Source organism: Ctenocephalides felis, unplaced genomic scaffold, assembly GCF_003426905.1.
Source record: "Ctenocephalides felis isolate EL2017-DRISC unplaced genomic scaffold, ASM342690v1 CF-g0.4_SCAFFOLD_01886, whole genome shotgun sequence".
In the NCBI taxonomy this organism is placed as follows: Eukaryota; Metazoa; Arthropoda; class Insecta; order Siphonaptera; family Pulicidae; genus Ctenocephalides; species Ctenocephalides felis.
In genome coordinates this window covers 148,995,660-149,021,689 of record NW_020538040.1, presented here as the reverse complement: position 1 = coordinate 149,021,689, position 26,030 = coordinate 148,995,660, and the positions used below count along the sequence as shown (strand labels likewise).

General features: G+C 29.2%; 2 protein-coding genes across 7 annotated transcripts in view; one reads left to right on the top strand and one right to left on the bottom strand.

Annotated features, from left to right (window-relative positions):
- The window catches only part of LOC113378014 (ATP-binding cassette sub-family D member 2), a 191,183-nt gene that overhangs the window by 118,801 nt on the left and 46,352 nt on the right, over positions 1-26,030 (top strand). For all 4 annotated transcript variants that reach the window (XM_026618504.1, XM_026618503.1, XM_026618502.1 and 1 more), the window contains one exon: positions 20,870-20,939. The gene's annotated coding sequence lies outside the window, so the exon portion shown is untranslated. The remainder of the gene's footprint in view (positions 1-20,869; positions 20,940-26,030) is intronic.
- LOC113378015 (adiponectin receptor protein-like) overlaps positions 1-26,030 on the bottom strand; it is a 292,576-nt gene that overhangs the window by 232,686 nt on the left and 33,860 nt on the right. For all 3 annotated transcript variants that reach the window (XM_026618512.1, XM_026618515.1, XM_026618513.1), the window contains one exon: positions 4,135-4,220. The gene's annotated coding sequence lies outside the window, so the exon portion shown is untranslated. Of the gene's footprint in view, positions 1-4,134; positions 4,221-26,030 lie in introns of those variants that run through there.

Below are 26,030 nucleotides of genomic sequence, written 5' to 3'. Positions count from 1 at the left end.
ATATGTAACTGCTTCTTTAATAGAAGATTAGTGGTTTACGGAATCAAAACAAGACTAAACTAAATATTTTTTTAAACAAAAACCTATTATAAGGACTGAGATTGTCCCAGGAATAGTAATCTATTCGACGAGTTTTTCTCGATCAATAATTTATAATTATAATATTTTTCTAGATGCAGACTTCATACATACACAAAATAAAATAAAGCTATAGTTTTTTTGGAAGAAGAAGATTCATCAAGCTTTATACTGCGATTTAAAAATATTTAAAAAAAATAATGAATTTCTGTCGAAATTGAAATCATCTAAAACTTTTTCTCTAATACGTGCTTACATATTGATATGGAACACTGTAAGAATACACATTGCGCGACAGATTTTTTTAAATTTTAATTTCATTTTTATAATTATCCATCCGCATATTGATAGGCCTATAATATTTTATAGGTGTTCTTTAGCGTTATGCAAAGTTTTATCAAAATTCGAGAAGAGGTTATCCTTGTTAGTATGTAAAAGACAATATTGTAATATTTTGCAAAGTTGCAAGTGATTCTCTATAATCACATTATTATAAAATTATATTGAACTTTAAATTATATTTTACTAATGTACTTAAATGGTGATGAAATGACATTTGTATATAATAACAAAATTGCGTCTTGTTATAGATATTATATATTTGCAATCTTTTATTATACTTTCTATTCTTTAAATTGCAAAACTATTCAAAATAACTCAATTCTTTCCGTTAGTCCAATATTGACAAACAAATGCAGATTACAGGAAAATCCAACACTTAAGTTGGCCACATCACAATGGTTAAAAGTTTCTGTTTTGCAGTCAAAGTAATTTTAAAATCGTATATTTACGAAGTGAAAAATTTTTCAAATAGAATATTTTAGGTAACACAGTTTTGTTGTGACATTGTCGTGCGCCATGAATATTTTATTTAAAGTTCACGGTCAGTAAAGATTTTCGAATGCTAGAGTTGAATGATATTTGGACAAGATGATGGCAATCATGTAGGTCAAGATTGATACGAAACGTAATATTATACTTTTATTTCTGTGACAATTAACGTACATTTATTGATCACTTAATTTAAAATTCACCATATCTATTAGGTTATGCCAATTATGTAATTCATTAAATGGACCCACGATATAAAGTATTTTTCCATTATTTCACGTTAGAATTTTATCAACAATATTTGTTATGTTCCATTTGAATCATTATTTTCAATGACTAATAATTGTGTGAGTGCACGAAATAGTTGAGATTATTGCATTATTAAACTGATTTATTGAAACAGATTAAATTTTATTATATGCTGTAACGCAATTTGCTACTTGTTTTCAAGGCTTTATTTACTTAATGACGAACATAAAATTATGGATATGATTCAGTTATAATTGAAATAGGAAATATTATATATATATATATATAATATATATATATATACAATATATATAACAATATATTTTTTAATCTAGAAAATTGTTTCAATTTTAATCTAAATTATATTTTTTATTCAAACCGACAAACTACTACACTATTCCTATTATTTATACTAGTTATTGTAAATTATGATTATTATCATTAGGAACATTCCAATTTATAAATTTTCATTTTATAAATTTCTACAATTTTTAATAGATGTATTGCCCTCAAATTTTGACTCACATAAACTTGCAAGTTTTATAAATGATTAACTATTTTTTTAATCTAATTTTTTAACTTCCCGAAGGAGGAGTTTGTTATCATCAAAAATCCGATTCGCTAATTTTATGTTTTCTCGACGTTTCAAGCCATTCTGAATCAAATGAGACCAAATTTAGAAAAAGTATGTGTGTGTGTGTGAACAGATTTTTTGCCGTAAATCGACGTTTTCTCAAAAACGACTGGACCAATTTCAAAAATTTTAAAGCCATTCGATGTATCTCGATGAGGACTAGCGTTTATCAATTGTGCGCGACGATCAGCCACGCCGTTCCCTTGTAAATGGCAAAAAAGTGAAAAAAATTTCGTTCACGTTTTATCCCGCAATTCTAAATCGATTTTGAAAACCGTTCGAAAGATATTGGTTGGGAAATTCTTAAGCCTTATTATAATATTAAATATTATACCGACGGCTTGTAAAATTAATAAATAAATAAATAAATAAATAAATCGACCTGATTAGTTTTTGGTCGGCCGGCCGTTTTCTTGTAATAAAGTGTTAAAAAGTTTTTTTCGACGATTTTTATGATTTTTTTGATATTAGATACCATAGTCTTATAGATCATACTAAAATATTACAGCCCTACGACAACTCGTTTAACTTTAAAAATTCGTCAAAGTTTGCAAAAATTAGTATTGCTTTTTTGGCATTTGTCAAAATTAGACCTTTTACCTACGTTTTCTCAAAAACTCCAGAACCGATTTCAGAAAAAAAGCCATTTGATGTATCAATGAGGACTATCGTTTGTCAGTTTTGTGCGACGATCTGCCAAGCCGTTTCTTTGTAATTTGGAAAAAAGTGTTAAAGAAAATGCATCATTGCAAATACAAAATCCTTTTAGAATTAAAAATAAGACATTGGACCTGTTTGCCCCTTTCAATGGAACCTGGCCGTCCCATGGTAAAAAGGACCAGGATTTTGATAAAAAATTCGTGCAGCATTTGCCTCATACTGCATGTTTCATGAAGTTCATTAATTCCCCGTCGCAAAATTCTTGTTTATTAATTAACTGAATAACATTATATTAATCTTTGTGACTGTGCATAATATATGGAGCAAAAGCATGCCATATGCAGTATCTCTGTTCTTTTATCGCAACATATAGTTGCAAAACTTGTTTAAATCCAGAATTGAAATTTGCATAACGCACATTTATATCAAAGTTCTTATTCAGTAGCAATAACAAATAAATTTATACTAATAACTACGGAGTTTAAAATTATTGCAATTTTGCTGCTGCTCATATTTTCCGCATTTGTTGATGATTGTGCTGTTCAATATATAATATGGAGTCAGGATAAAATTATGAAGCTAGTTTTGAGTGTAATTAAAAAATTAGTGCTGATATCTAGTATTTATTATTTGCATTTGTACGTGCGAAGATAAATAAATTTTAGAGATTATAATTATTTAACATTCTATTTTCACAAAGCGAATTGTTTGAAATAATAGTGTAAGTTAGAGGATTTTTATTTGAAGACGAAAGTTATTTGCAAAGGCTATTTAAAATGAATGAAATACATGTATCGTATCATGTCCGATTTTGATTGAACTTATTATCATTTAATTAAATTTCTTCAAAAAAAAAATCAAAAACTTTTTAGTACGTATAAGTTTAAAAAATCAGGATTACTATTTTAATTGTACAATATAATTAGGTTTTTTAATGTCAAGAGTTTTTCGTAATAATTTTTATATATTGCTGTATTTATAAAATTAAGATGATCCAAATCTAAAATACCAAATCTTACAATTAGTCTCAATCAAATTCTATCCCTGAAATAATTTTGCTTAGAAAAATTTAAGTTCAAAATACAATCAAACCCACCCATCCATTCAGAATATAGTTCAGAAATTTATGTCAAATAAAAACAAGAAATTATATCAAATTTAAGTATAATTAAAGCTACGCATTTACAAAATCATTATAGAGTTTACTTAAATAAAATTTTGATTGACAAAAAAAAATTAGAGAGTTCAACTTGGAACAAAAATTAAAAAAAAAAAAATTAAATCTAAATAAGACAATTTTTAAGCAATATGAAACCTTTGTAAAATTCACCACAAGTAGGAGACGAATATGAACCCAAAATGTTAAAAATAAATACATTTTTCTAAAAAAATAATGAAAATAAATGGTACATTTTACGAATGTATTATGCATATTTGTGACTATACCCAGTAGAATCCCGTTAAAGCGATCATGCCTTACATGATTTCTCGCATAATACACCACTTTACGCCGGACACTGCACTTTAAGATGTACCTACTTTAATGTACTTATCCCTCATAATACGCTTTCCTGCATAAGACGCGTTTTGGGTCCGGTCTCTAAAAATCTCTTACCTAATCTGTTTAAATTCAATATTTTATACTAGGTTATAAAATTATCAAAACTGTATTAAAAACTTACTGTGTATATCTGATCGACGTTTATACAGGGTGTCCCAGAACTTAATGTCAAGCCGAAACGGGGTGGTAGAATTGACCTTAACTGTCCTGAAAAAAAAATAAAAAAATATTCTCTTACTTTGTTTGAAAATTATGAGCTTTTAAGTGCAACCTAGAGCTTTGGTTGAATTATGACCATTTTTCGGTTATTGTGGTTAATTTTAATGAATTTTGTTTATTTAAACTTCGTAATCGTAACCGTGAATAACATTTCTAGGGTCATAGTAAAAACAATAACACAATTGTCCCAAGTTAATCAAGACTTTTTGCTGGAATGTAAAATTTTTAAAATCGATCGACTTTGAGAGGCCTTTGTGTAAAAAAAATGTACTAACGTGTGTTGGCAAGTTTGATCAAAAAGTTGGCGTATTAATCAGGTTCGTAAAATGATAAAATATATGATGATTCTATTACTGAAATATTTTTGAGTAAAAAATAAAAATTTAAAAGTGACAACTGCCGACTCTTAAAAGCTTTCCACCTGTATAAGAAAACTCAAGAAAAAGCAATCTAAAGATTTCATTTAAGAAAGCAGAAACATCTCACTAGGAGACATTTGATTTTCCTAAATGGGGATCAAAACTATAGCACAATGGCTTATATAAGATAACTGTTCTGATTTCCATTCAATGTATATTAACACGTTTACGCCGGCGTGAATCACCGGTGACCCGCATTTCGAAGGAAATAACCACGCGCCGCCTCACAGCAAAACATCCAAAATCGGCCCCGGTGCGAACGTGTTAAAAAAAAGCTTTCAATTTTCGGGTATATGCTGAGATGGTACAAAAGACCATAACGTCACGTAAAATTAGTCAGTATTTTTGTCGATCTACCATGTACAAATTGATGGTTTATACGAGGAATTTTGCACATTGTTCGGATGCAATCACCTTCCATTGTATGAAGAATTCCCAAATTCTTGACCATTCATTGTCACAGTCGGCAGTCCGTGATTCTACGGCTACTATAAAACCATAAATTACCTATCGAAACCGCGTCACGTACAAAAATGTGAATCACGTACTGTATATTTGAATATTCTCTCTGAATACTCTTAAATTTTGGGTGCAATGGAACTGTGACCACCGTATAGACACGTAACTTAACCAGGGATGGATGTTGTAATAAAATATAGAGAATTTGAGGGCCGTTTCTTACCTGCCCAGTATTCTCACAGCTCGAGAAATTTTGTTACGAGTTTTATTGCTTTTTTACTACGCTGAAGAAAAACAGGCTTACCTTCAAATGCGAAACATATGCTTCGTTGCAAGTTGCAATAATTAGCGACAAACATTACTTTTTTAGTTTATGTCGACGACCCAAGAATTTTCAAGACTAAATGGCTACTAACCGTCTAATTATAAGAAAAAAACTGACGCAGAAGGCAGAACTATTTATCATTAAAAAAAACTCATTTATTAGCTTTACATTGGTTAAAGTATAATTTTATTAAAAAATCTGTATTTATGTTACGTACTTATAAAATTTATTAAAACTCTCCTTCGATAATACAGGTTGCTGGGTTATAATTTGTATATAACCCTTGTAGCTGTAAACTGTATTAAACACTGATTTGTTTGTATATTATGTATTTGTTGCAGTTCTAATTATAATCACTGATTTGTTTCAAAGTTATAATGAAAGAAGATACATTAATTGGCTATTGATTATACATGTTGTTTCGCGGACTTTCCTTTTAGAAGTGAACAATTATTTCCCTGAAAACACTCCGCTACCCCTTCTACCAGGGGTAGCAACCATTCCGTGTAAAAGCTCAATGCCATGAAGATTGTCACCTTCATGGCCAATATAATAAAACGAAAATACGTCCGAAGAAAATCATTTCAATCATAATTATTAAAATGGGCTTTTGCGTCATTCATCAGAGCTATGGACTTACATTTAGAGGATCCAGGTTAGATACCTGTTACGGACAGCCTGATGTCAAGCAGTTGTGACGTCGGTTTTCACTTGAAAATATAGATGGAAAAACTGCCGGATGAGGGCTATTTTCACTTGGAAACATGTTGCTATCTATATTTTCAAGTGAACTACTGCTTGACATCAGGCGCCTCGAAGCGAGTAATCCCAGATAAAAATATCTAATATATATAATTATTACACATACAACAAAAAATCAGTTGGCCACTGGGTTGCCTCCTCAAAAACTAACGGGTAAGGAAGTAAGTTAGCAAATAGAGCTCAAAGAACGTAGTACTGATCTGAAATTTTTAATTGAGTTTCAACTTCAAGTACAGCTTGATGATATTGGAAAACAGGTTGTTTAGTAATTTTTCATACAAATTCCGAGAATGGAATTTCATTCTCACCTTAAATAAATTTCCTGCCGAGTTATTCAACAATGAGTCACTCACGAGAACGTAAATGCGAGTACAAATTGTTGAACAAGTTTGCGAACATTTTAATGAATGTCCTTGAAACATTCAAATAATTTGAAGTGGAACAACTTATTGCTAAATCTGGATATGAAAACTTGATCGAAACATAGGAATTATAATCACAGAATTCAGATTGAATTCTGTAATTGTGGGAAATTTTAATTGCATTTCGAGTCAAATCTTAATTATTTTAATTGGTGCCGTTTAAATGTACTTTTCAAAGTATATTTGAAACGGTAGATAATTTTATGCTCTAATATTTCGTCTCAGATGATTTTGCGATAAAACTGACTATTTAGCTGAACTTGCAAAAAGGTCATTTTTTAACTTTGACCTTGTGCCAATATTTTAGCTCGCACCGGAACGATGAGGACTCTTGAGATTTCTTTTATAATTGTGTTATAAACAATTTCATCAAGTTACTGTTCATTATGAATTATTGTAACCTTGAATGCGTAAATTGACCGGGCTAATAATAACGCAAATAAAGATTTCTCAGAACCTCAGATTTTTAATTTTACTAAATAATATAAAAGTCAATATGAAGATGTTTGGTATAAATCAAGTATGTTCAAACTAATTATGAACACAAGAAATTCGTGAATAAATATTTACATAAAGCAGGCAATATCATTTGTTATATGCGATTTAATACCTCCTACGTGATCGATAAAAATTTACCTTGATGTTCCTAATTATTTTATGGAACGGCTATAAAGTTTATAGAGGATAAGCCTTGGCACTTAATCAATAATGCCGCTGTTTCAAAGGAAAAATCCATAGCATTTATAACCCTGTCATAAGCTTGAAAATATTTGCTATATGCCAAAAAGTATTAAAGAACCAGTCCAAAACACAACGAAATTCTTTTAAGATAATGAATTTATTCATTCGCATTCTGATGAGTGAGTTTATTCTGTACGTAAACAACTATAAGAAATCAAAACAAAGTTGCGACTGCCAATGGTGATAAATTTGGCGGAATGAATCATATGTTTTTGATTAATATAATCAGCTGCTGTAGTAAATCAATAACACATTTTGTCTGACTTTTAAACTGAGAATGGAAATGTTTTTGAACCTATGAGACAGGCTAATTATGTCAAAAGTTACTGATTTCACCAAGATCACAAATGCATTAGACTAGCATAGATTGTCAAGCAGGATAAAAAAGTTTAGAATTTTTTTTTTCAAAAAACGTTTTTGAACAATAATTAACTGCATGAGGAAGTAGTTTGTGTTTACGTTACCAGAAAATCCGATTTGATTTTCTGTTTTATCGACGTTCCTAGTAATTCTGAATCGCTTGAGAACAAAATTCAAAATAAAATATATTATTAACTCCGTCTCTATTAACACGCCTCATCTCTAATTACTCGTTTATTGTCTCTAATTACACTCTCTACAATATTCATCTCTATATGTCACACTCTTTATTTTTCATAATGTATGATCTACTCACACATATTCTTTTGTTATTTTACATGTATATGAGTCAAAATTTGACGTTTTGTCGACGTTTCCTTAAAAAACAGCCAAACCGATTAAAAAATTTAAGAGTCTTTCTTCGAACCTCGATATGAATTGGTTAAGCCATTTCTTTAGAATTTAGAAAAAAAGTGAAGGAGTTTTTGTCCACTTTTTCGCAGAAAATCCTGAACCGTTTTTTGATTCTTATTCCAGTTCTTATAATGATAGAGTTCATGATCCTAAAATATTATAGGGCTACGAAAAGTGGTTTGATTAAAATTCGTTTGGAATAATAAGCCTAGTAAAAATTTTAAAAGATGCTGAATATCAATTCTTAACTATTAAGACGTATTGATTTGGAGATACAGAGAAAATGTCACTTACACCTAGTTTCATTTCGAATTCATTATGTATGATGATTTATACTCTTGCGTCATTAAAGCAAAAGAATCTATTTTTGAAAATGCAGAAATTTTCGTTTCTTAAATTGCGAAAGGTCTGCTTTCCCAACCAAAATACATTTTATTTGAGCCAATTATATGTATTAATAATATCTCTAAAAAAAAGTGAAGTAGTTATTATATAGAGTGACTTATTTACAAGCCATTTTAATATTAGACAATCTTTCACCAATGTTTTATGATTGTTGAAGTCATATTCAATTTATTATGATTACTTTGTTAAAGGAGTTGTATATATACAACAACAGCATTGCTAAAAAAATTACCTCAAAAAATACAAAAATTATCATTAATCCATTATTCCATAGAAACACGTTTGTAAAATATTTTTCTGGTTTTGTAGCTGTTTATGATTAGTTCTATTTGCACTTCCAAGTCTAATTAAAGCGATTAATTTGAATATTTATGATCAAAACATGCGTAATAAGTGTAATATTATTTCTTTTATTTGGAAATTGTTCTTCATATGGAAATATTAATTAAAAATTAATTCATTGATGAATAGTCATTATATTTATTTATAATTCTTTATTTATATTTATTTATAAAACGTTCTTATTACGAATAAAAAATTTTTATTGCTACAAAGAGCAACGATGTGTAACACGATAAGAAAACTATATTTATGACTACTATGATTACGAACCTAAATGATAATTGATGAATTTTATTATGAAAAAATAATTTAATTATATTGGAAAAACCATTCAAAAGCTAACGTCACCTTTCATTCAGTAATAAAATATGATCATTAATAATAAAATAGAACTTGTCTAGACATTTATTATTACTAACTGAAATGAAGAAAGATTAAATTTTTTGAAAGGCAGGTCCAGCGGTTTCGGAGATCCAATAAAAAAAAGTGAAAAAATTTTATTGTGATAATCAAAAGTAATCATTAGATATATAAACATCAAATTATAAAATATTTATAGAGATTTTAATAATAAGTATACATTTTCTTTACATTTTGGTTCAGTTTGTTAGTAAAAGAAGTAACACTCTAGTAGGGGAGACTGGTACGATTGTGCCAAGGCACGGTAGTAATAGTCGTCATAGCGGCTAACCTATACTGATTTTGGACCCTCCAAAGGAAGGGGGATGAATTATGTTTTTTTGAACAAGTTGTGACATTATTGCATTGTGTCAACCCTCTGCTTAACATGACATTGATTTTTAAGTGTCAAAATTAAGTTTTTTGTTTGTCTCTTTTAAATAATAACTGTTGCTTATATACATATCTCATTTATTATTTTCTAACCTATGTTCATGTCTGTCACAATCGTCCACACCCCCAGGACGGTTGTGACACTCGCCCACTTCTTGTTTTGATTTTATGACTAATACATCGTATTTAAGTTCAGTATTTCAGTATTTCCACGTAAAGTGTTGACAAATGTTCAAATTACCTTTTGATTTACTTTTATTCCAGCTGAATAGTAAATTACCAAAATTATTACTTATGAAACAAGTGGCACAACCGTACCCAGTCTCCCCTACTACAAACTACTTCAGAGTTTTCTATTTGTAATTTTAGTTATTATTTTGGCATCTTTTTTACTGTTGATATATTGTTCTAAATTCCACAATTTGAATCTAAATTTAAAATTACTGTTTTGATCTAGACCGCAGATTTAAATTCACCATGGAAAATCAATCATATTCAAGATTGGTTTCTTACAAAAAGTAAAATTTCTAATTTTTTTCTAATATATTGTCATATATAGTCAATAACTTCAATAGCTACATATGGATATAATAAATAAAAAATTACGATTAAATAATGTGTTTACAACAATGATAGATCAAAATCCTCCAGACATCCATTATTTTTAATATGTTTCTGCGGTTTTGGCGGAGAGTAGAATTAATCTATGATCTGAATAACTTCAGAAATCGAACCGCAAACAATAATTTATTTTATACTTTCATTGCACGCTTGAAATGCATTTATTATTAAAAAATAACCTGGAAATAACTATTGTAAAAACCGTATAAAAGTCAAGTTATCAATAATTGGTAACAGATAATAATTAGTATGAAAGCATACATTCTCAATGTGTAAGAAATATGTGTATTTATTTTTAAATGTAGACAATATTTAACATAATTAAATAATTGGATTATTTACTCAGGAATTTCATAGAATAATATAAAATTGGTAAGTTGAAAAAAAGCGTCTCTGCAAGTATCTACTGTTATACATTAACTATTATATATGATGCTAGGTGCTAGGGGCTATTTGTAACCGTTTTTCAATCCAATCTTTTTTTTTATAATTTTATTTGAACAGCGATCAGAACTTATGGTTTCTATGAGCTGTTGTGATTAATATCTTACAAACTACTTTTGTTTTATTACAGATGGCAACCCAAACAGTTGTCACATCTCTATATGATACATTTTTATTACAATCTCTGTAATAGGGCAAGTATGGTGTAACAATGCCGAGTGAGGGCTATTTTTACTTGGAAACATATTGCTATTTATATTTCCAAGTGAATCGTTGTCAGAGTTGCCGGGTATCGAACCCGGGACCTCTGAAACAAGTCCCGTCGCTCTTAACCGCCTAACTACGAGCGAGCCCTTCAATCCGATCTAAACGACATAAATATTTTTTTGTCTCGATTGGACATATATTTCCATCGATAGGAAAATGTTCTGATTAGTTTTTAGCAAAGGCAAGTCCAGTTGTTTCGGGGATATGGAGCACAGAGTGCAAAAAATAGAAATCGTGTTTTTGAGAGAACGGAGCGTTTTATTTGTATTGACTAAACGAAATTTTTGGAAAGGCAGGTCTAGCGGTTAAGGCCTAGATTGAATCGATTTCTTACAAACATTTTAGAATATTTCGAAATTTGAAAAAAAAATCACATATTTTCAAAAATTTCCAATTTCTCAAAAAAATTTTAAAAATTGTTTTTTTTTAAAAATACCAACAAAATTTAAAATTTCCAAAAAAAACAATTACATTACATAAGTTGTTTGTAGAATTCGTTCGTCGCCCAATTTAATAAGTACTTATAAATTTACAGTATTTATAATAATCTATTTGGAAATATATAAAACAATTATAATTAATTATTGAGTAATTTTCATTGATTAATAATTATTTTTATTCCTCGAATGTTTAATTACAGTATGGGAAGTTTCAGCAATTTGCCTTAAGGCACGATGCCATACACCACTAGTTTCGTTTCAAATTCATCAATATTTAATAATGTTGGAACAATTTTTGTGATCACTAAATTGTTTGAATAGTTATCTTAATAAATGTAAAAAATTACACCTGGAGTTACTTGAAACAAAATCTTGGGGCTACTTATAACATACAAGAATATATATATATATATATATATATATATATATATATATAGATTCAAGTGCATAATTAATTAATTAATTTAAAAAAAAGAAGTGATAAGCCCCTAGTTCCACTATATATAATATATATAATACGTTTATCTATATATCGAGAAATTTTGAAGTTCTAAAAATAGTCAGACCGTTTAGTCTTTAGTCAATGGCCAATAAAACGTAATTTTGATTTATTTATTTATTCAAAAATACATTCTAAATGTTAAATTTTAATATTGATCTATTTAATTCTTACAATTAGCATAAGAATTTAAATAATATTTCATTTGAAAGTATCAGCTGTAATGCTGTAGTGATTCTATGCGAATCTAAAAAAGCAAACACGGAAGTATCGCGCCCAAGGTTGGCAGAAAAGAGAATTATTTATTTTTGATATTCTGCAGCATATAATGAAAATACGTCATAATATATATATATATATATATATATATATATATATATATATATATATATAGATTATTCGAATTAATAATACTTAAACTTTATTTTATCAAGTATGTAGCGAGATGGTAATTTGCAAAAGAAATTGCTTCGACTTTCATTGTCTCCTAAGATACTTATCTCATATGTGTCCTACAGTCATTGAACTTATTACTAACTATTTTTTTCAAATCCACTCTCAAAAATATTGAATAAATTTTACTTTCGTGACTAAATTTTCCACAGATGCTGATAATTATCTGGAAATTGATTATGAACTAATTAACGCAAAAAATATTGCAATGATATTTTTTTGTATAGAAAATACTCGTAAATAACGCTTAAATTGCCTAACTATAGCTTTACTCTTGGAATTTACAATAAAAATCTTATTATCCTATTTTTTATATTCTCCTTAGGATTACCCCGTAGATTACAGGTAATTGACATTTAAGTCCAAATTACTAAAATAATGTATATACATATATTTACAAACTTTTTGCTACAATTTGCGACATTTAATAAAACACTGAATAAACTAGTGGGGTGCATGGCATCGTGCCTTAAGGCAAATAGCTGAAACTTCTCGTACCAAAAATAATTTTATTTTAAAAAGATTTTTAAAAATTACTTAGAAAAAGTTATATATTTGAGAAACAATAAATTTTTGACAAAAATTTACTTTTTCTGAAAAAGCTTTTCTTTATTTTGAAATATTTTGAAAATTCTGAACTTTTTAACTTCCCGTAGGGCAAGTTATAGTAATCGCAAAAAAATCGAAAATGAAAATTTTTATATATCTTTACGTTTCAGAGGTTTCTGAACATTTTGGCATACCTTAGAAAAAATGGATGTATGTGTGTGTGTGTGTGTGTGTGTGTGTGTGTGTATGTGTGTGTATGTGTGTGTGTATGTGTGTGTGTATGTATGTATGTGTGTGTATGTATGTGCGGATACAAATTTTCGTCGACGATTTCGGGAACACGGATCAACCGATTTGAATAATTCAAAAAACATTCGATCCGTATTGATAAGGAGACGTGCTGATTAGTTTTTGGCAAAGGCAGGTCAAGCCGTTCCGAAGATACGGGGTAAAAAGTTCCGAAAACGGTAACTCAGTTTTTAAGAGAACGGAGCGTCCGATTTTAATAATTCAAAAAAAATTTTATTTGTATTGACAAGATGAAGAATCGATACAACTTTCATGAAGGTAGGTCCAGCGGTTTCGGAGATATAGAGGAAAAAGTAAAAAAATGAGCCATTTGGCGGTCAAAAATGATCATTAGACATATGCACATCAAATTATCAGACATTTTATAGAGATTTTAACAATAAGTATACATTTTGTTAACATTCCTATCGGTTCCGTACCAATGCTTATGCGTTAGACAGCGACGCGGCGCTTACGCGCTTTATATTTTGTTCCTAGGTAGTTAAAGCAGTACGATTGCTTTGAAAAAAAAGTTCAGATCTTCCACAATATGTCAAAATAAAGAAAAAAAAATTTTTTTCAAAAAAAAAAAAAAAAATTAAAAAAAAAATTTTTTAAAAATATTTTTTTTTTCAAAAAAAACTAATTTTTTGTCCAATTTATAGTTTCTCAAAAATCTTATTTTTTAAAACTAATTTTTTTTCAAAAATGTTAATCGTTTTAAAAAATAATAATAATTTTTGGTACGGGAAGTTCCAGCAATTTGCCTTAAGGCACGATGCCCTAATTGCCTTAAGACAGAATTCCACTTACAGCTAGTTTTTAAAGCAATCGTACTGCTTTAACTGCAGAGAGACGACGTCGACGAAAATTTGTATCCGTACACGCACACACACACATACACACACACACACACATACATCCATTTTTTGCTAAGGTATGCCAAAATATTCAGAAACTTCTGAAACTAAAATATATAAAAATTTAAAACGGTAAGTTAAAAAATATTTACTTTATGTTCTGTACAAAATCATTAATTTGATTGCAACAGTTTTATAGATGTGTGGTCTTAATAATGGAGTTTTCAATGGATAAAATACATCGTTAGTTTCCAATCTTTCAATATATTGGCATTGAATAATAAATAAATAAATATATATATATATATATATATAATATTTATATATGGTATATACGTATATATAAATGTGGTCTTTAACATGGATATTTTCGATTTTTTTGCTCCCGACGACTCAAATGCTTCCAAAACGATAAAAAATTCTAGCTCTTTATAGTCCGCACTGCAACTAAAGTTTTTTATGGAAATAACATGGGTAAAATTCCTTATGTTTTTTAGAATTATATACCTTAGGGACAAGTGAATCAAAATTTTGAGAATAGCATTGTATTTCCTTATTTTGATTATAAATAAAAAATTTAGAACAAATTTCGATATTTTTTATAAAATTGGTGAGGCGCGACTAAAATCTTATTATTAGATTTGATAAATTCTAATAATTTACCATAGAAAGACTAATTTATTTTATGTATTTATATATAATGGTACTTAAAAGATACGGTTTATAATCGAATAATAGCGATTATGACGCAGAGGCTTATGTAATTTAATTAGAAAAAGAAATATATATGTACTCTTTGTCAACTAGTATTGAAGAACTTGAATGTATGTTTTGGAGTTATGAATTCTTTGATGGAACTATATGCATAAGTAATAAGATTTAGAAACTTAGAAAAAGTACTCTAAGCTCGTATAAAATAAAGCCATTTCTGCAGTCATATTATTAATTAGTATCCCAAAAGAATGTATGTTTAATTGGATAAGATATTTTTTTCACGATAGAGCAAATTTGTCGAGTTAGATGAGTTCAAAAGTATTCGATTAGTAGTGACAATAGTTTTTGGGAAAAGCAGGTTTCGGGCATGTCGGAATTGTGAACGAAAAGACTAAAAATAGCTTCAAAACTATTAATGTTTCAAAGAAATATTGGAGCTTTGAAGCTATAAACTTAGAACATAAAGTTCTAATGTGAATGAAAAAGGACCTAAAAACATGCATATATATAAAACCCTAATGTTTTAACAGTATGTTCGTACGTATGTAGTTTACCCATTTAGATGTTTTTTGTGGAAGTGCTTATTGATTGCACTGAATTATTCATTTCGAGCGGTTTCTCTAGTTTTAATGATACCATAGTGAATGCATACTCTAATTAAATGATCTATTTGAGTTCTCCAGCGACCTTCGAAAACACACTTAATATGCGCATTTTCAAGCTATCGTATAAGGTAGATGTTAAATATTTTATTTGAACTACCGGAAAGGAAACTGATCGTTGAATTTTTTGCAGTAAAGTAGGATTTACTGTTAAATCACGTTTCAGCATTTTTTATAATACATGGGTTGGATCGAAGGTGGAACAAACGACTGGACCTGAATCTGAAGCCCTTACACGGCACAAGTGTTTCATTTGTTTTATTATTTTCATTACAATTGTTTACGGGAGAGAGGGTAATTATTCTTCTGATTCAGACATTTTTTATTAAATCAAGATTTGTACTACGATAGAACCTTAAAGTCGAACGACATTACGATTTCCTCGTTGATGTACATATTTACTCGACACGACGACTAATCACAATCGAACCGTATAGAAATGATTTCTATCATCGAAAGCGATTGACGAACAGTTCGGGCGTAACGCAACTTCCGTTGCATTTTCACAGATTTACTCCCTAGTCGCGCCTAATGAAGTTTTACTTAAGAAAAGATATGTTTCCGAGTGAAAATAGCCTGATCCGGCATTTTGTGCATCAATAAATATTTGCCATATTACAGAAATTGTAATAATAAGATTATCACACAGAGATGAGACAACTGTTTGGGTTGCCATCTGTAGAACCGACTAATATTAAGTCAAATCAGTACAACAGCTAATAGGAGTCTCAAGTTCTGATTGCTGTTAAAAATAATATATAAGGTGTTCCATGGCGTAACGGTTAAACGCAATGTCTTGTGTGGGGTTGTGAGTTTCAACCCCCGCTCTGGACAACCTGATATCGTGCAGCAGCGATGTCCATTTTAACTTGAAAATATAAATCAAAAATATGTTGCCAATTGAAAATAGCCCATTGAATTAATAATCATCTGTATCAGAGAAATCCTAAAAATCAAAATATCATATATATATCAAATATAGATATACCAACCATTGGTTGGGTGTCTTCTAAAATCATCACAACAGCTCATAGAGCTTTTAAGTTCTGCTTGCCAATTTATATTTTTTTTTTCACGAATAATATTAGGTTGTCAAATATCTCCCTTCCGCTTTTTTGCTCTTGGTTTATAATACAAAAAGGCGGAAGGGAGATATTTGACAACCTTATATATTGATATCAATACCAATACCCAGTGGCGTCGGAACCAAATTTTTGATGGGTGGGCTCGCTTTTTTTTTGATAGACAGCCAGTGGTCTCGTTTTTTTTTTTTTTTGAGATATTAGTCCATATAATTTTTTGAAATTGATGGGTGGGCTGAGCCCCCCCATCAAAATTCATGGGTGGGCTCAAGCCCACACAGCCCACACAGTTCCGACGCCACTGCCAATACCTATTACTGTTTGCTCCAAGATAATCTTTTGAAATATTCGTCAGTTATCCCACTATTTTGCCGTAATAGAAACTTCATAAGATTTACCTTATATGTCAGCAATTAAATAAGCTAAACAGCTCAGCAAATATTTTATCGACAAAATTATATTACAAAAGTAATTACAGAGGAAATTAAACGAAAAACACTTTCTCCTGCATCTGAGAGCTATCACATAATTTTTGTTTATATCACGAGTACAATATATACGTTATCATTTATTATGCATTAGAATTTTCTTCCTTCTTACTAATTATGACTGTGACATTAATTATCAAAAGATTTATTATAATTAATAGAGTTAATATTTTTATGAGTTTGTGTGCAATTTTATTTTGATTGAATGGCAATTTCTTTACTTTCATATTTATGCATCAGAAAATATTTAGATCTCTATATTTTTTTTGAAATTTTTGAAAAACCATACATGCTATTTCTTGATAAAATTAGGTTGCGGTGGAAAAATGCATTATTTTTTTGGTAGATGGCTGTACTAACAGATTTCTCGTAAAGTATCGATCAAACAATTTCAGATTTATGTATGCTCGTTGAAAAGGTGTCATTTTGAAGTAAAAAAATTCTATATTTTTTTATATTAGTATTTCGCAGCTGAATTTAGTAGTACATTTAATAAGCTCTGCAGGATGATGTGCTACATCCTAGCTATTTTAACATGATTTTTGGAAGAGCTGGTTCTAAACATTTCATGAATTAACGTTTAGTGAACTATTTTTTTTTTAATTTACAATCTTCGTAATAGTTCTGCTATTAAATAAAAATTTGTAACATATGGCATATTAATACAAATATGGAGTGATGATTACAATAAGATTGCTTAAAACCTAATATTAATATTTGTCATTTTGCTTGAAGATATAAATTTAAATATTTAACCTAGTCATAGTATGATTTAGTCAAAAAAAATTGAGCAACTTGTTCTAATATCCTCTAATTTTAATTATAACTGGTGATGTAGTATGGCATCGTGCCATAAGGCAAATTGCTGGAACTTTCCGTACCGTAATGAAATATTGTTCTTTGAATAATTCAAATCGGATGCCTCGTTCTCTCAAAAAGTCAATATTCACTTTCTTCACTCTTCGCTTTGTATCTCCGAAATGGCTTGACCGACTTTTGCCAAAAACTAATCAGAATGTCTCCCTATCAATAGGAATCGATTGCTTTTTGGAAATTTCAAATCGGTTGATCCGTGCTTCTAAAAAAGTGGACGGAAAATAGTATTCACACATACGCACATGCACATGCACACACACATCAATTTTTTCTAATATAAGGTATGCCAAAATGTTCAGAAACCTTCAAAACGTGAAGATATGCAAAAGTTTACAATTTCGATTTTTGGACGATTACAATAACTTACCCTACGGGAACCAGTGGTTGACCACTGGGTTGCTCTCTTGTGAAAAATACTAGGTTAGGATATACGATATAAAACAGTTGATAGAACCAGTAGTTCTGATAGCGGTTAAAAACATGTTTTTAAAGATTATTTATAAACGATGAACAAGCACAATATTTTTATTCGTGTGCTTGAAATATACTTGAAATAAGGTAAATCAGCAAAGAAACACCATAAAAGTCAATAATCGAATCTACGCAGCCAGCTTATTTTTTACACTCACTTGATACATGTAAAATATGAATCTCATTCCGATATTATTATAAATTGATAATATCTTGTTTGCTTTTTGCAACAATATAATTTATGCTCGTGCTAATTTGCAAGTATATTAATTTTATAATGCATGTTATTGCGAAAATAGAATAAATTTAGAAGCAAATCGGTATTCCCAGTGCACCGAGTACAAAGTGATGCTACACAAAGTCTCATATTTATTACAAAGAGAGACTTTTTTTGCTCTTCAAATTATGCAACTATAAATTAATTTTCTTTCGAGCACGTGTTTTGATCAAATTCCACAATTATGCGAATTAACCGCATAATTATAGATAATCTCGAAGCTTACTTGACTAGAAAGATCATGGTTGAGTAATTATATAATTTCAAAAAAGAGTAATTTTAATATATGCAAATGAAGAATGCATTATTATGAATTATTTTTGTTCAACTATAGGTTAAGTTCATAACATGTTATATAAATATGAGCTACATCTTATACGTACTGAACAATTACATTGAATTGATATTGAAACAATAATATTGAAATTATATTTTTCTAGTTGAGATTTTTAAGTGAAATTAGAGTCTTAGTTTAAGTGACCGTAAAACCATTATGCAGGTTAAAAGGTAAAAACATGCAATTTTTAACTTCCCGTAGGGTAAGTTATTGTAATAGTCCAAAAATCGAAATTGAAATTTTTATATTTCTTCACGTTTTGAAGGTTTTTGAACATTTTGGCATACCTCAAAAAAATGGATGTGTGTGTATGTGTATGCATGGATACAATTTTTTGTGTACGTTTTTGAGCGCACGGATCAACCGATTGATAGGGAGATGTGCTGATTAGTTTTTGGTGCAAAGAGTGCAGGAGATACAAATCGAGTTTTTGAGAGAACTGACAATGAGTATCAGATTTGAATAATTTAAAAAACATTCAATTTATAATGATTGGGAGAAGAAGTGATTACTTTTTGGCAAAGACAGGTCCAGCCATTTCGAAGATACAGAGCTAAGTGTGCAAAAAATGGCAGAACTAAGCGTTCGATTTGATTTATTCAAAGAACTTTCTGCTTGTTTTAACAAAATAATTGCTTTTGAAAAAAAAATTTTTGTTTCAATTTTTTTTCAATTTTTTTTTTTTTGTAAATTGAAAATAATTTATTCTCTTATCGAAATTATGAGATTTCTTCATTTTTTTAATTTTAGCAGAATTTTCTATATTTAATTTTAACAAGTCGATGCTATTTCCACATGATTTTGAAAATGTAGTGGTTACCACACATAAATAGAATTATTGGTGATAGAAAATTTAGGATAAAAAATAGTTATGTATCAGGATCAGGTATTTGTTAAGAGCATTTATTTACTTAAATAATCATTTATATCAATTTTGGCAAAAATTAATTTATTATTTCTTTGTCTGTAGATAAATTAAAGTTAGAACTTTGCTGGAATAATTATTAATCTTATTTTATTTTATTTATTTTTTTCTGTCTTTTCGTTAGTTTTCAAGATTGTGTAGTTTTATTATTACACATTGAAATACAGTTCTAATTTATATTTCGTACATTATTTCACATCTTTCTAATTAAAACTATAAGTTTCCTTATCTCGTCGCAAGATTATAACTTGTAACGTCATATTTCAATTTTAATTTAAGTGAAATCGATAACGATTTGTGTGATTGTAAATGATAGAACAAAATTTCTAAATAAATCATCATAAATTAATCAAGTAGAGCAGAACGTTCTAAATTTAATAACTGACTTTTCAAAATATTGATAGTGCGTGTAAATAACACAAAATGCATGAAATTATGAATTCAAATAAGAATGATACGAATTATATATAAAAATTTTAAATGAAAGTTCATATTCCTATAATTTGAAGCACAAATTTAAACATTGTTCACATAATTACTGATATACTAAATATATAACTATCGAAAATTTACGACATTTTGGAACTATTGATTACCTATTACATTTTTAATATTCGATAAAAAGATCAGCAAGAATAAAACGTAGTTCCCCAAGATCAGTACAAAATTATTTATAATTTATAATTATTTTTTTGAAATTTTTTTGAAATTTCATACGGAAGTTCGACAAAATTGCATTTTCATTTGAAATCAGGCAAACATGTAATTTATAGGTGATCCATATATCGATGGTATAGTCATAAAATCAATAACAATGACTTAAGTGTCATCTTTGTGAAGTCATTGAAGTCAATTTAAGTAACAAATTAATTGATTTGAATGCGTTTGTGAATCATGAAATTATACATTTCCGCAAGTCTAATAATGTATTTTTCTATTCCAGGACATTCAACGAAAACTAAAGAAGTTCGATGCATTTGATCCAAAACTACTGAATTCAGGAAACATATGTGGTGGGCCAATTTCTAATTATATATTCATTCAAACATATGTTTTTTATAAAACAATATTAGCATTTTTATAAAATATGTTTTTATTTAACAAATTTTCGTAAATATTATTTATCTGTTAACATGCCAAATTAAAACTGGTAACATTTTTAAACTGCTACTCATATATTCGCGACACATGTATCATTGAGAATGTGTGAAATAAATTAACAGAAGCACATAAGCATTTTGCAAGGACGGAAGATGGGAGTTGTTTAGTTTTTGAATGATTAAATTAGTAATCATATATGGACGAAAATTATTTTTACGTATAGTTTTCTAATGACGAAAAGATTAACAAAATATTAGTGAGATTTTTAAAAAGATGTAATATAAAGGTTTACACTAGTAATATATGTAATAACCGTTAAATAAGTATTCATACTTTATTCATATTGAATTAAAAAATAAATAAAAAAAACTTCTATATGAAAAAATTCAGATAAACTTACAATTTAATATCAAGAATTATGTCGGACAGGGTCCATTATTGTTTGTTTTCTACGTATAAGGTGACATTTGCAATGATATTTGACTATGCTAGGTGTTAGTGGCATTTTTGCAAAAAAATCCCAATGTAAATTTTATCAAATTCTCATTTTAATTGAGATAGTAACATTTAAATCTCTGGGGATAGATTTTGGCACGGCTAATTATTCCAAACTTTGAAGAATGTTCAATCGAATCAATTTCCATAGACCTATATAATGTTTCAGAAACCTTCGTAAAACAATGAACTTATACAAAGTTTCATCGGAATCTTCACATATACCTTTCTTAATTTTCGTGTCAAACGATTCAAAATGACCTGAAACGTCAAAAACAAAACAAAAATGAATAAATCGGAATTTTTAGCCAAATCAAACATTTTCTGGTAAAAAACAAATTTTAATAAGAAGTTAGAGCAGTAATGCTTGTATTATAGTTTTTTTTTTTCTTTTTTCGCTGTTTTGTCTCTTTTTTATAAAATAAGATAAAAATCACATATGTAGTACAAGAATAAGAGTACAAAATCATTGGGTTTACAGGCACATACTTTCCAATATTATGTGTCAAACGATTCAGAGTGCCTTGAAACGTCGAAAAAACAAAATTAGCTAATCGTATTTTTTGGCAAAAAAGAAATAATAAACGTCTAACCCGTACTCTGATGAATTTTTTTTTTATAAAAACCTTAAAGTACCTAGTATTGCTTCTAACATGTTTCCTAAGTACCAAGAAATGGCCCAGTCATCTTTACCTGAACTAGTCAGAACGAAATGTTTTCAAATATATTATTATAAATACTGTAACTTTCATCATTTGCATTTTATAGACAATGGCGTTTATATAAGCTTGCATGAACAATACTTAATGAAGCGGATTTTGATTAGGCCCTTATCTCATATTTCTAAGAATTATAAACTGAATTGCAAAGTTAAAATTACTCATTTTCTAAGTAAGCTTTTGTATTTTAGCTAGAATTAAAATTAAAATCCAAATTATTTTCTATATTCAAAAAATTTTTTGAGAAATTTAATAAAAATGAAAAAAAAATGTTTGCTTTCCCCCCAATAACAATCGTTTCGTCAATACAAGCAAAAGGTTTCTTAATTAGGAAGCTTCGTTCTTCAAAACTACCATTTTTTGCACATTTAGCTCCGTATCTTCGAGACGGCTGGATATCTCTTAGCCAAAAACTAATCACAACTTTTCCCGATCAGTAGAAATCGAATGTTTTTTTTATTCATTGAAATCGGTTGATCCGTGTGCCCGAAATCGTGGACGATAAATTGTGTACACACAAAACACACCCACACATCCATTTTTCCTAAAGTAGCCAAAATGTTCAGAAACCTCTAAAACGTAAAGATATGCAAAAATTTTCATTTTCGATTTTTGGACGATTACTATAACTTATTCTAAGGGGAAATTAATTAGCAAATCAGATTTGCTGCCGGAAACAAACTTCTTCAGAAAATATTGCAAATATTCAATCTATTCCCATGTCTTCATATACAAGTAAAAAACTTATAGATGCTTTCAAATACCAGTGAAGTCTATTACGCGCGTATTGTCTATTACACAAAGCTCATATTTTGACCACGTTTCAATTCAGTGTAGCTCATCGATTTTTTATTTTGTTGATGTTATATTATATAATAGCTAAGAACCAATTATCAAATTACATAAAAGTATTGAATCGGCCTGACAAAAGAGAAGGTTAAACAAACTCTTATACAAGTGCGGTTTTGAATAATGAAACCGAATGTGGGCAATTGCCGAGTGCGAACAATGCTCGAGAAGAAATTATTCATACCGTCGAGTTGATGACTTACGAAGCACGCGCCGGATCGCTACATGACATCAATTATCCAAATTCTGAATTATTTAATAGTTACATGGAACGAACTATAATATTATGATGGCACATGGACACTTTTAGATAGGAAACAGTCGGGAAATTTAATTAAATATGGATTACTTAAGGGAGTATTCTAGTGTAAAAATTCAAAAAAATCGATTTTACTTTTATTTCATATTTTCAAAGTTTAACTATCTAAGAATATGGGTACGAGAATGTTTTCGAAAATTTGAATTATTTTCGGAGATATAGGCATTTTACTGGTTTGGCTTCACGCAAAACTTTAAATGCGTTTTTCTCAGAACAGACATTTTCAGTACTGTTGACACGATTTCTCGAGTTCTACTCGACCGATTCATTTGAAATGTTCAGAGAGTCTTGTTTATAGACCTATCTATAGCCCGAATTAGGATTATCCCCAAATTCCAATTTTTTATTATTTTTAAAAAATTCGAGAAACTCAAAAAAACAGTAAAAAAAGACTTTTTCAAACAGTCGCCAATTTGTAAAAAATATTTTTTTTCACTCATCGCTAGTTCGGGCGATTGCGACATCATTGTAGATTAATAATCTTTTTATTTTTTGCATTTCCGATGGCTAGGAAGGTTGAAATCGTCAAGACTGAGGTGCCAATTTTTTTAGACCACCCACTTCATCAGCTGCCAGTTTTTATAATTTTACTTTTTTATTTTTTATTTGTTGCTTCGTATTTTAATAATATTAATAAACATGTGGTCAAAAAATGGATAGTAAAAATATTCATTACTTTCTTTTACGACACAAAATGACCTAAAATTCATCGCTCTACACTAGAATACCCCCTTAAGGTGAGCATTAAAATTGAACTCAAATGAAGCGTTTAACTTCCCGTAGGGTAAGTTATAGTAATCACAAAAAAATCGAAAATATTTTTTTTTAATATCTTTACGTTTCAGGGGTTTTTGAACATTTTGGCATACCTTAGAAAAAATGTATATGTGTGTGTGTGCGGATACAAATTTTCGTCGACGATTTTGCAAACACGGGTTAACCGATTTGATTTATTCGAAAATCGAATTTCGATTCCTACTGATATTGAGACGTGCTGATTAGTTTTTTACAAAGGCAGGTCTAGCTGTTTCGGAGATACGGGGCAAAAAGTGGCAAAAATGGTATTTCAATTTTTGAGATAACGGAGCGTCCGATTGAAATAATTCATAAAACATTTTACTTGTATTGACGAAATAAACAACTGGTGAAGGTTTTTGTAAAGGCAGGTCCAGCGTCTCCGGAGATCCAATAAAAAAATGGAAAAATATTACCATTTAGCGGTCAAAACTGAACATTAGACATATGTATATCGCATTATCAGATATTTTATAAAGATTATGATAATAAATACAAATTTTGTGTATACATTTATATGGGTTCAGTACTAATACCAAGACGACACGATAGAAAAGTAAAGATGAATACATACAATTCGTCCCTTATGTTATCAATTAGAAAAAGTTTATGATGCAATTTTGGATTGTATTTTAAATAATGAAAAATTAAATTAACGTAATTATTAAAAAAAAGATTAACGTAAATAGTTATATAATTTTAATGATAAACAGTTAAAATAGTTAAAATAATAGGTGGGGACGCTAGAAAAAAAAATGGCATGCGGGTGCTAAGGACCCCATGACCGGACCTGTATATATATTTATATTTGACAAAAAATCGCGAAAAATTACTTTGGGGAGGGATGGGTTTAGTTAGATACCACGTGTACTTATTTTTCACCAAATTTTTCAAAAAAAAAAAACGATTTTTGTGTAGGTTCGAAAAATACGTTCGGAAAATTTTACGTAACTAAAGGGTCGAGGAGGGGGTTCAAAATTCCCTAAAAGAATAATCACGTGATTACTGGACGCCCCCTGAACAAAACAATAGTCTATGCAAGATCGTATTCCTGACAAGCCTGAAGCTGTCCTGAAGATGGAACTTACATAGTTCCGACGTTATTGTTAGACGTTATTGTTAGACAATCAATAATTATTTTAAAAAAAATATTTTGGAAAAGCAACATAATATATATATATATATATATATATATATATATATATATATATATATACATGGTCTGTTCAAAAAGTGCCCGGAATTACTAATAATTAAATTTCGCGGGTCTGGAGTGTCTGATTGTCAAATTTTTTTTTTATTGTGTTGGTATACATGCCCCTAAAGTATGATGAAATTTTCAGCTATATTCACTGTTTACTTTGTCTGTGGTAGTCGCTAAGGTTCGACGTGTTTTTCTGAGCTCGGCGATTTTTACAATGGAAGAATTGAAAAAGTCAAAGAATTTGTATTAAATTTTGCGTAAAAAATGAAATAAAGTGTTGCAAAGTGCAAAAATTCACCAGATATGGCTCCGTGTGACTTTTTCCTATTCCCAAAGTTGAAGAGACCCATGAAAGGACGGCGGTTTTCCTCGATTGAAGAAAATCGCCGAGAGTGCTCAAGGACATATCAAAAAGTGAATATCAAGGGTGCTTCGAAAATTGGAAAAAACGCTGGCATAAGTGTATTATATCTGGGGGGGACTACTTTGAAGGGGACCACATTAATGTAGACGAATAAATAAATATTTTTTTGAAAAAACGAAAATTACGAAAACTTTTTGAACAGACCTCGTATATATATATATATATATATTTATATATATATATATATATGTGTGTGTG